The following is a 13036-nucleotide window of genomic DNA, read 5'->3' on the forward strand; positions in this document are numbered from 1 at the left end:
AGTTCTTGCCAATTATTACAAGTCTCTCTTAAATTAAAACCTGATAGGATTTTTATTGAAAATTGAGAAACATTTTGATTGGTGCCATTTGATTATTTAACTTGGCGTAGTGTCTGCTGAAAACGTATTTGCTCTTTTTTAAGATTCTATTGTTGTTTATGTGTGATATTTAGAAAAAGATTTTTCTGAAATGTAAACATTTTTCCAATTAATTATTCTTTTTATCTAAGGTTGTTGGTTGAGATTAGATATTAGCGTCACGAGCGGGATTCGAACACCGACCTTCGGCTCAATACGCCGCTGCGTATGTAATATACCACGCTATCGTGACATTGGTTAAGCCGAAGGTCGTGGGTTCGAATCCCGCTCGTGACAGCCCTTCCATCGTTTCAGAATTTTAAAAATGAATTTATTTGGTTGTAATGCATCTCTTTGCTCAATTTCTTCTTGTAAATAAAATTGACATTTCACTGTAATTCAATAAATAGTTCATACTTGACTGTTCATCCTTTTGACCTGATTTTTCGGAAAACTTGTCATCATCTAATTATGATTTCTTCAGCAATAAATTGTTCGAAATATAATTGGGTAATTTTTGGGATTATCTGCTATGACGGAATGATTTTACGTATGACGTAGATAACGTTGACACCTCTAATAAAAATAATGCATTACCTTGTGTTTCTTGCTTAAAAATCATGAACCACGTTTGAAACTAATTGTGGTTTCACAATAATTGATTAAGAGAAAAACAATGATATTATTTGTGTCGTGATTTCTATTGTGGTTTATCAGTGATGGGTGACCGTTCTTCCCAACGGGACATATCTGTTATAGCGTTCGTACGTAATATATAGTTATATATTTACTTTCCTTTCCTTTCTTGGAATTTGGGGGATTAATAAATTTTAACTGGAAAGTCAATAGAGTTTAAACATTTATAATGTGCACTAGATCAAGCTTTCTGGGGTGAAGGACCTTGTTCTCAAACAATGCCCCACCAAGTCCTCGGGGTCGTTGGGTCCTCGTGAGTCACCATCTAAGTCCCTTATAGTAAAACAAACGGCACAAATTTTAAGAAGACTTTTCCGTCCTTGGCCGACTAGTGATTCAGTCGGGAATATCAGTGAATCACCGCTTTCACTACCGGGTAAACTTAGAAAGTAGTCGGCTCTCTCGATTTGCTGAAATTTTGGCCGTTTGCCCGCCCTTCTAAATTGGCCGAAAGACGCCGTCTTTCCCGTAGTCCTTGTGGATCTAAATCTGTATTTACAGACTTGAAGAATGACAGGACGAAAGGGGTTCTCTCCCCTTGCGTTGAAACAGGTCAAAAGAACGAGGGACGGATTTTTATACATCGGCCCCGTCTGTTTATAAACGGCCTTTGCCTTATATTTACACATTTTTTATTCTGTTTTTATATAAACAAATGATTAAATTATTCAGAAAAGTAAATCATTAAAATATTTAGGTTATTTTAAAAAAGATGTGTAAATTATAATTTATCACAATTTATTTATTACTTTGGTATATTTTTACAGACTTTAACGCTCTAGTTCATTTTTATATGAATATCCAACATTGTATACATATTGTACTTTTAAACGTTTGTGAATTGTCGCAATGACATGAAAAAACCCTTCCTACAATTCATGTTGCTTTTGAGAGTAAACAGTCGCAGTCGGTTGAAATTATTGCAAAAACCGTTATGTTGAGTTTGGTTAAAACGCCATCCAAAATTGGTATTTGTCGCATAATATATAATCAAGTATATACAATTAGCAAAATAATCAAAATTACCTTCAGCATACTTGTTACTTTTGAGCTAGTTGGTGAAATAGATTTGGAAATTTTTCATGCAATTCATACCAGCCATCAACTTATTTCGTTAGAGTAAAGCGAACGACTTACTGATAAACTGAATATATATGGACTTAACTATGTAAAACAAGGTCAGGCCAAATAGCATTTCAAATATTCTAACAAGAACCCACAATTTTAGCAAACCCATTTTCACTTTAAGTATAACGTTCTGAACATTCAAATGGCAAACTTTTTACTCTAATCGGCGATATTTGTATATTTCAAAATTTTAACAAAATAAGGCATTTCATATATGCATTAAATGGGTTTGGCTGACATATTTAATTTTAATTATAATTTTAATCAAAGTTCTCGCAAAGAATATACAACTAAAGTTTAAAAATTTATGTACGTTCCTGCTTGAGCATGTTTTACTACATTTCATGTATATGTTTGAGTTAAAAGTTACATATATACATGTATGTACATGTAATACATAACTAACAGTGTAGAATACAGTTTTTGGCAACGAGAGAGAGTTTTTGTACTTACTATCACCAATAATATTTTGGTTTTGATTGAGGTTCGATCTCATTTAATTCGATCCTATATTCACATTGTATTTTCCAATCACGATAAATTTAGAAAAGTGTCCCCATAACCAAACTTGAATTCGGTTTATTTTATTCTTAATACATCAACTTCCCCACCTTATGAGTTTTCCTTCCTTTTAGCTTTAGGCCATTTCATTTGTCGTCTAGAATCCAATCCGATTACACGACATTTGAAAAATGGCAAAAAGGAGGGAAAACTTATAAGGTGGGGTTGAGGAAGTCGATGTCCCAGTGGATCGAGGTCACGATAGCTCAAGTGGTAGAGCAGCGGCGTATCTAGCCGAAGATCGTGGGTTCGAATCCCGCTCGTGCCATTAACTTTTTCATCTAAACTAAAAACCTTAATTAATTGTAATGTATTAATTGGTCAAGCGGAACACGAAATTAGTGAATTTATTCTTAATAGTTATCGACAATGTATAACCTGCAAAATTTTACCCGCCCTAAAAACTACATACTTCCCAACCCTATGAAAATTTGTCTCAATTATCTCAATCCCTTAACCCAACGAACCATCAACATATTCTCCTACCGTCCTGTAGGATTCCCTTGATGGAAAACATCCTTGAAACTCCTCCTACAGCCTGTTTATCTCGTGCTTGATTCCTTTCATTTAATCCCTGTTCAATATTTTTGATTTATGTCATCCATAATGGACAGTTCAACGTTGTAGGCGTTGTTTTCTTCCTTTTAAAATAAGAAGTACTGCCCAGCTGTCTTCCCCAAAGTTACGCAAGCATTTGATAGTCTAGCGTGATGTAAACTGAAAAATCAAAGGCAACTTCTTCTCTCACTCACCCATATGAGTCCTGGATGGAAGGTCCTTGATCCTAACCTTTATTTAGTATATATACTACTGACATCCCCAATAATAATTCTTCTTGTTCCCCGTAAGTTTGCAGAGGATTGTTATCATCACGTTCGTTCCCCATTACTAAAATCGGCTTGGGCTTTTTGTATGGATGTACGGGGTTCAGCGAAAGCTCCACCTCCATCCATAACATTATAATCATTATTATATTTATTTTAAAGAGGTAGTGCATCTGAACAGTCCTGACCCACTTATACAGATGCTAAAGGTTTTAGACGATTTGTAGTATAAACGGTACGGTAATTCATTCAGTAATTCATTAATTCGGATGGTATTTTTCCCATAGATTAAGGAAAACCACAACACAATTTGAATGCATTTGATTTCACCTTTAATTGTTTCCAGAAAGTAATAAGAAATGAAAAAAATGTTTAAATTAGATATAGGATATCATGATGTTTTTCCCAAAGTTTCTGAAAAATAATTTCAGCTTAAACTGCAACTGTTAGCATTTGCAATTACGCAAAGTTTTACCAAGTCTTTATTTAGGACAGAATTATAAAATCACGAAACTGATTGTTTTTTGCCTTACACCAGGAATGAATTTTGTTCGGATTCATTACGAAACTTGTTTGGCCATATTGAATGATCTTTGGTTAAAAAATAATTGGTTTATGCGTTTGGTTTCCAGTTGTGGAAAGTCGAGTCAAAAGATCAGAATTAACCACTTGGTACTGGGGCCGGTTACTGCTGCAATAATTAATTACACACGGTTTAAGTTGAATTGGATAGAACTACGAGAATTCAGAGATTATTCAAATATTTTTGTTGAATTCAAATTCATCACGTTGAGATATTTCAGAAAACAATTGAAGTATTTTAGATGTATACTGCACTCTTTCTTGTCTGTGAATGATCATTTGGTTTTTCCGTTTGATGTGTGATAATTTGTGGGACGGTTCCGCTCATTTCAGAGAGATTGTGATCACTCCAGTTTCGTTTCCGGAATTTTATCGGTGGCAACATTTCGATTCTGCACAACGAGCATGGGATCCTCTAGGGCCTTTTGTAACAAAACCGATGGACGTCTCGTCGGTTTGGCCCGGCGAACGGCAGGTGTGGTGTCAGCTGCTGGTAACGGCAGGACTAAGCCGGGAATTCAGAACAATTGCGTCTATACATTTGAAAAGTACCTACTTAAAAGTTATTTCATTTTAAGAAAGGTTAATATTTTTAGAACCGGATCACCGTTGATTAAAACCAATTAATCATAACTTTCCTGGTTTTTTAAATTTTTGATCAGGTTTTGAACAGAATCTAGCATTACTAAGTTCAAAGATTCAAGTTTTATTTGACCTCACTGAAGACGATTAGTCGTAAGAGTCCCGTATCCTCACTTTATCGGTTAGTTTTACATTTGTGACTTTATGATTAAATAATTAACTAATCGTACTGCCTAGTTCTATCTAACATTTCATTTATATCTTCTATCAGTATGGGACAAGTTCCATTCGGTTATTATGCGTGTCCTTTTTAGATGGCCCGGCTGAATTTATCTTGAACCAATAACGCTATCAAAAAAACAAAAAATACAAAATGTTTCTTAGGCTAGCTTCAAATGTTTACCTTTTTTGTAGGCAAATTATGCAGGGTACCTCAGGCCCAGTTCAATTTCAAAATGTCAAATACGACCCTATTCATCCTGACGCATCATTTTAAAAGTGACATAACTTTGTCATTTTTTGACCAATTGAAAATCCGATTACACCATTGTTTTCAGCGTTCCTACAAAATGATGTGCCAGGATGTACAGGGTCGAATGTGAAACTTGGAAGTCGAGCTGGGCCTTAAATACCCTGTATAATTTTTCTCCACAAAGAGGTAAACATTTGAAACAAGACTAAAAATATTAAACCATATTTTTATTTATTTTTCTATTTTTTAATAACGTCATTGGTCCAAGAGAAATTCGACCGGGCCATCAAAAAGGACACCCTGTATATCGTTCAGTCAAATCAATTTACGGAAAAATTTTGCTGATGCCTCGTCGAAAACTGCGTGACGCCCTTCTTTTATTGAAAAGTACAAATTTCTTCTGTGTTGCACAATTTTTCAAGTAGGTTTAGTTCATCGGATTCATCTATATTTCTTATACTGTACGATTATTCTTCCTATTTGGATTTTCACACAACATAATCTTCGTTAAGAGATTTAGCTACACAAATTTAGTTTGAAAAATATCAATAAATAATTGCACAAATAGAAAGCCTATTATTTCAAATAAAATACGAGCTCTCAAAGTCAGATGTCTCATAAATATTTGATTCTTAAATTTCAACATTCAACTCCTCCATATTATTTTCTGCCTCGTCGATCACGAGAATGCGCTCTGTAGTAACTAATCCTCACGGAAGTGGATTATGAAAATTTGCAAAACAAATATGAATAGTTCGCAAACTACTGGTTTCTATTTTTGTTGTTATCACGGTGACTAAGCTTGAGCTTTGGCTCATGTTGTTATTAACGTTTAATTGTTATACCTTTTGTCGAAATACTTTCCTGAAATTTTGAAAAAATGAAAGTTTCATGTAGTAAAATTAAACTAAGTATTACGTATATATGTTACGTCAAATTTTATGTCCGGTTGTATAAATGTCAATTTCAATGTCAATGTTTTTTAACGACGTCAATGCGATTCAGCAATCGGTTTGGCCTCCGTTGTAAAGCAATATTATTTTTACAACCACGACTGAAGTTGACATGTTGACTCCCTCGATTTGAGCAGTAAGAGAAAAAAGCACTCGATTACGTGTACATTGATAAACTACCTTTATTTATTGAATGAGAACAAAGGGAGACGACAAAAGGAATCAGCCTCACGGAACTGGCAACCGTTCCGAAACGAAGGCAATTTTCCGAACGAGGAGTCATGAGATCGTCAAAACATCGGTCAAACCTTTTAAAATAAATTCCCCTTGAAATAAAATAATAGACGACGCGAAAAAAGCAAAGAAAATTTTTTTATTACAGTGAATTGATAATCTATCAATCAATTTGTCAATTTATCACTTTTCAGAACTGATGATGTCAAAAACCAAAAATAAAAATAACTGAATCATCTAATGTTCAAAAAAATATGCAGATTCTCTTGTTGCATAACTCATTGTTTTTTCCTTTTGTTTATTTTCATGTTGTTTTTTGTTCATTTTTTATTCAAAGTTCAATCGTTTTAAGAATTTAATATTCAATGATCATTGTCTCTAAACTACAAAGCCAGATTTATGGATTGTCATAATCATGCCGATCGATCAGATGATTATCCCAGATTTGTTACGAAACGAGTAATGTTTTCTTTAACACGAAATCTTGACGTACATTCGTTTAGCCTTAGATCTTATCGAGGTCTGTTAGGACTCGCTGTCACACTGAATTGAAAATAAATAAGTTTTAACATAAAAGAATTTAAAATGGCCAAGTTATGCACTTCTAATATAATTGTTAAATTGCCATAAATATGATGTTATACAAACCCGGAACTCCATTTTCTGAAATCATAACTGCCGATATGACTACTATCACTCTCTGCCTTTTAAAACGTTTCTGAAAAACTCTATGAATCATTAATGACGGTTTTATGCAGCAATAATATATTAAAAATTTAAATGCGCCCTCTCGTTATTTTTATTTGTATATATAATTTTTTAAGCTGTATGAGTTACCAGTAACAAATTCCAGATTGGTTATATTTTTTTACAAGTACTTTTTCGACCTTTTTTAATCAATGTTCTGTTTGTTCTTTGTTTATTTTGTTTTTCTAGGTTTAAGATTGTCTAAAATAAGTTGCAGACAGTTTTTCTGATTGAGATTGCAGTTTAGGATACAAAGTATAAGAAGCCCTCTTATAAAAACATTTATCAATATAAACCTATATAGAACTACAATAAAATTAATTCCATCGAAAAATAATGTTCATAAGGTCATAATAATACTATTAACAAAAACATGACACAAAACATTCGAAAATACCTAACCTAAAAGACCTGTCTGAAGTATTATGCAAAATTATGGAAATGAACAAATTAACTACGTCCATGTTTTCATTTTCTTTGTTAAGAGGAATTGAAGGTAAAATGTTTTAGTCAAATTTTTGAAAATAGTTTCTTCACGAAAAGAGTTTCACTTTTTTCTTTTCTTCGTGCAGTATACATTATTGCCTGAACCATAAATCTTCAAGTTTTGAGGTTAGATCTATTCAGTTAACGTGACAAGGTAGAAAGGTAGATAAAGGTGTTTATTAAACTTTGTACAAAAGAGAAAAAGTAACAATAATATAATTCAACTCATTAAAGCATGGACAACGTCCGTCAGCCTGATGTGATCACGATCCCTTGGTAACACAACATATTTTCCTTTTTATATAAGATACAATCAGTAATGAAATAATTACAACAATTGATAAGTTGGTATAAAACAAATTTTTTTACGGTTACAAAGAAAAAAGTGAAAGTAAAAAGAGTAACTTATACGTTAATAATAATCATACTTTAAAAATAATCTGATTACGTACTCAGTAGGAATTTAATAATTGAATTCTTCATTTAGAAAATTGTCGATACAGGGCTTGAACAGTATAACCGTATATCTTGTCCCAGTTATTATCGTTTAATGAACCATTCATAAACTTACACTATAAAATCCTCATTTTAAACCATCTCAACTTGAATGCAGAGAAGATTAGGTTATATCTAAAAATGAAAAGTGTCTTCACTTGTTTTTGTTATACATTGAACACATTGCTCAGCTAATCTGACTCCGGAATAATTTATAAGAAAGACTTCTCTTTCTCCCATATTTATATTCATGAAATGTAACCTAATTTTGTCTAGAATGTGAATTAATTTCGCCAATCTCAACTATTTCTTTATAAGAAGATACGAAGTATTTAGTTTTTTATTTTTGACAATAAAGCTCTTTTGAAATCTGTCTTCACGTACCTCCAATGTTATTATCCTTTTTTTTATGCAACCTTCTTTGTACAATTTATTAAAATCGGTGACTTCGGAATTTAACTTTTGGAACTTAATCCACCATGACAATATATTAGCATGACAAATAATTATTTATTATATTTTTTATTTTTCAAAAACGGTAAATTCTAGGTTACTCCATATGAAATTGTCCTTATAAGTACAGGTTTTGGCCGACGTATTTTCGAATATCACTCATGTAGTATGGAATTCGATACGTTTTGTTCATTTACGTTTGCTAGTAAAAATATTGATAATGTTATTTCCCTTGTTGACATCCATTTCTATATAGGTTACGAAGTTGACGTCGTGTTTTTTAGAGAAAGGAAAAGGAGGATGGCCCGGACGCCAAGATAGCTGGCCTAGTAATGGGTCGTTGTTAAAAACTCGTTATACCTGGAGACAAGAAGATTAGAGTGTATACTTAAGCCCGGTCAAGGATGCCTCACCGTTACTCATTTTCCTCCGCCGGTATTGGATTCCGGACCAAACGCGGTTCTCCGATTCGTTTCTGGGGTTATGGCCCTCGAAATTCCATCCGACCACCAATTTCGATGTCTGATTATCTCACACGGCTATTTTCCGTTCTTTCCAAAGGTGGATGAACGGAGATTTATGATAAAATGAATCGGAATTTTGTCTTTTTGCTTTTTAATGGCACAAACCCTGAAAAATTGAAATGAAATCTTCACAATTTATAAAGTTTTGCAAAAAACGATATTTCGACATTTTCAAAATTTTTATTTAGTTTAATTTTATCTTGGACTTTTCATGAATAAATGACTGACTTGGAATCCCCTCAAATAAAAGACAACAAACAAAACGAGTTTATAAATTAAAAAGACTGCTAAATAGACCATCAAAATTAGACATTAAAAACAAATTTTTAATTTACAAGACAATGATAAGACCTCACTGGTCGTACGGCTGTGAAGTAGGGAAATCAACCAATGATTCCCATCCCCAACTTTTACAATCAATTCAGTTTAAAATTCTCCGTCAAATTATAAATGCTGGTTTTTATGTTTCAAATTACACTATTCATATGTCGCCGAGAATCGAATCCTGATTAAGCGACATTTGAAAAATGGCAAAAAGTAGGGAAAATTCGAAATGTTGTACGTTGAGATGGGGAGTTGGTTTCCGAGTGGATCGAACTCACGATAGCTCAGGTGGTAGAGCAGCGGCGTATTTAGCCGAAGGTCGTGGGTTCGAATCCCGCTCGTTGCACTAGCTTTTTCATTTCAGCCAAAACCTTACATAAAAAGATTAATTAATTGAAAGAAGTAATTTTGTCAATAGACCACTAAATATAATGGACTATTCATAACGTTCTACATCCCGTTTGTACATTAACTCCAATAAACCCGCTAAAAAAACGCATGCACAATAATCTATTAATTCGACTGTTATCACTTTCAACTCTACCTGAACATCCTCCAAGACTATAGAAGCGCAAGTGGCCCCAAGACCTTCTCTTTGAGTGAAGATTGAAATGGTTCCATTGTGAAAGAGTGTTACCACTTCTAAAAGACACTCAAATGACGATATTTGTAGTTGTAAATATGAAATAAATGTAATAAAAAAGACACCATTGCTAGACCATAAGTCTCTAAACAGTAAAAATTTACTACAGTCCAAATAAAACTGTTGATAAATTTCTAGTTGCGTACGGTAAAAATAATATACATTAACAGAGAATTTTTTCACCGACTTGATTACTTGTATAAAAACATAATAAACATAAACAGATTAATCAAAACATACAGAAACATTTAACTAAACTAATTGTAAATTACGAATTGATTATGCTATTGGTACACGAGAAAAAATGTACCATTTTTGTAGTGATAAATCTTTAGTTAACTGTGGAGCTATGTATTTATACATTCTTGAAAGATTTGGCTGTATTATTTGATTTAAGGTTTTCTACATAAATAAAATTTACTTTAAAGTTACAATTTATGATCAGTTGTCCAATTTAAAAAAATTATTCAGAGTAGAAGCAGACGTAACTATCAAACAAAACAATTTTAAAAAACTTATAACGTATCAATTAATTACATCTGCCTCAAAGTGTTATTTACTTATTTTATATAAAGTCAAATTGGATTCATATCCACACTAGGACAGTCAGTAAATAGAAACAAATTTAGATTCAAAACTAAATAATTATTTCTAAAAAACAATTAAATATGTAGGATTAGCTAATATTTCCAGTTGATTAATAAGCCAACAAAACATTAAACGCTCATAAATGGTGTGACTGTGAATAAACGGGTAAGCGACTGTCATTGAAGATGAACCAGGTGAGATGTGAAGACCCCTAACTTGTTCTAAGATAAAGCACATGAAAAATTTAAAGTTTAAAGTTCCGATTCGGATCCTTCTAATAAAAGAAGGAGACCACCTTAAGAGCATGAAATCCATAAAACACCTTCCAGAAAAAATCACCAACACTGCATATATTTAGTACATCTACTCCAACATCATTAAGTTTTGGGTAATGAAACAAATGACTGATTTTATGCCATGCAAGCTAACTACCAAACTGGTAAAAGATTAAGATTGTGAATAGATTATTGACGTCAACTGACATTTGTTTTGTAAAAGAAAAACAAAATCTTTATAACAACTAAATAATCCCAGGTCAAAAAGTGACTTCCTCAATAAATCTCCAAAAAAAAAAAAAAAGGTTAAATAATGAACTCATGTTAGAATCTATAATAATTTTTATTTGACAATTTATTTGGTCAAAATTAATAATAGGGTCCGCCAAATCTCGCCTTATGCTCTGGATTAGTCGACGAGACCAACAATCCAAAATGCATAAGAACTGCTATTCATAATTTCACTGTTTTTATGTTATCCTTTTCCTTTTTTTTCGATTTTGAATCTGACGAAACAAAGTAGAACCGAGACAATTCTGGATACTGGTTCGTCGCGGGGCGATGCAGCGGATACGTCGACAGGAAGTGGTGACAAGAAGTTGTTCCGGAGTAACACCCTTGATATGACTGTCTGATTAACAAACCAACGAAGTATTCGTAGTAATCATAATCATAATCTTTCAGTTGGTTGTAGTAACGTGGTCCGACCAAACATCAGGTCCCCTGTACTTACTAAACTTAGCATTTTGATTGAATGGATATCTTGCTTTGTATGTTGAAGCAATCAATGTTATACATAATGTACGTGCATGTATCCGATTGAATAAAAAGCCAAATTTATTTTTTATTACAAAATATTTCATAATTATGCAGGAAATGTTTTAAATATTACATGTTTTAATCATTTCCTCATAAATAGTCCATTGAAATTTTGATTATTTCAACATTTTTTACTTTTATTTAATTTTTGATATTAGTACCTTTAATAAAGCTTTAAATCGACCTGTGCGTCGATCTATTTGCATATAAAAAGTTAAATTATTTGTTGTAATGGTCATAGAGACCTCTTAACGTCCGGGTCGGCTTACTTCGGACACGGTTCCTTGATAACCGGATTCGTTGCGGGAGGTTTTCGGTTTCAAAGGCTTTACAAAACCTCCCGCTTGGCAGAAGTAAATAGTTTTTCTTTTGAAATTGTAGTAGTTTATAATCACGGTGACAAAAATAAAGAGGTCTATGGGTCAATAGAACGCCATTGTTAACAATCAATGACAGGAATAACCTCCTTTAGCAATAAAAAGTAGTTTAAAGTTTTCTTCTTAAATCGTTTCGCCATTTATTGATTTTTGGTATGATATATTCTTCTTTCCGTGTTTTCGTAACTTAGTGTTTCGTCTAATCTCGCTGGTTTATGTTACATTTTGATATCATACTACTTTAAAATGCAAATAAAAAATCGTTATATAATAATACTATTCATAAACTTATATTTTAATGTTTTCATTACAAAAAAGTACAAGTTTATCGATCAATGCACTTGTTAACTTAATTTTAATTTGGTCGTTACCGATTATTTATATGCTTGTTTGGCTAAGGTGACCATAACCAAAAAATTACAGGTTCACCACCTCGCACACTACATGGAGAAAACTCTCAATTTCAATTTAAATCTTGACAGTCGTTTTGGTAAATGCGTACTAATCATTAAAAATTATCAAATTTTACGCACTTCTGCCAATTATTTCGCTGGTAAGATTTATTCACCTGAAGCATCCTTGGGTTAAATAAAGTTTTCACACTGACGTGCAAATCAAAAATAAAATTAAAAAGGTTATGTGAAATATCAGATTCAGTTATATTACTAATACAACTTAATCACTTATTTCAATTAATTAATCTTTTTTTGTAAGGTTTTGGTTGAAATGAAAAAGCTAGTGTCACGAGCGGGATTCGAACCCCGACCTTCGGCTAAATACGCCGCTGTTCTACCACTTGAGCTACCGTGACTAGTAGACTTTTATATTTCAACCAAAACCTTCCAAAAAAAGATTAATTAATTGAAAGAAGTCATTTGGTTAATAGACCACTAAATATAGAAGTCATTTAATCACATATGATACAAAACATAGATTTGAGATAAATAGAACAGTCAAAATTAGGCAAATTCACTTTTTTTTAATTTTTAATTTTGGAAATTCTATGCTGGTGTCTCTCAGGGCATGGTACTGGCCCCCATACTATATCAATTATAGACAGCTTACATTCCACTCATACAAACGACCGTCTTTACCTTTTAAATTCATACAGCTAGGCTATCGTGTAACAATCTTTCCTTTTAAAACCAACAGCCTCAACTCACATTATTGAAATCATGGTAGGAGATATAAAAGT

At 32.7% G+C, this 13036-nt stretch overlaps 1 protein-coding gene across 3 annotated transcripts in view; it reads left to right on the forward strand.

Moving 5' to 3' along the window:
- The window catches only part of LOC106668995 (alpha-actinin, sarcomeric), a 111889-nt gene that overhangs the window by 20166 nt on the left and 78687 nt on the right, over positions 1-13036 (forward strand). The gene's annotated exons all lie outside the window — the stretch shown is intronic.

The sequence above is a fragment of the Cimex lectularius genome, unplaced genomic scaffold, assembly GCF_000648675.2.
Source record: "Cimex lectularius strain Harlan isolate CLEC.00 unplaced genomic scaffold, Clec_2.1 scaffold247, whole genome shotgun sequence".
In the NCBI taxonomy this organism is placed as follows: Eukaryota; Metazoa; Arthropoda; class Insecta; order Hemiptera; family Cimicidae; genus Cimex; species Cimex lectularius.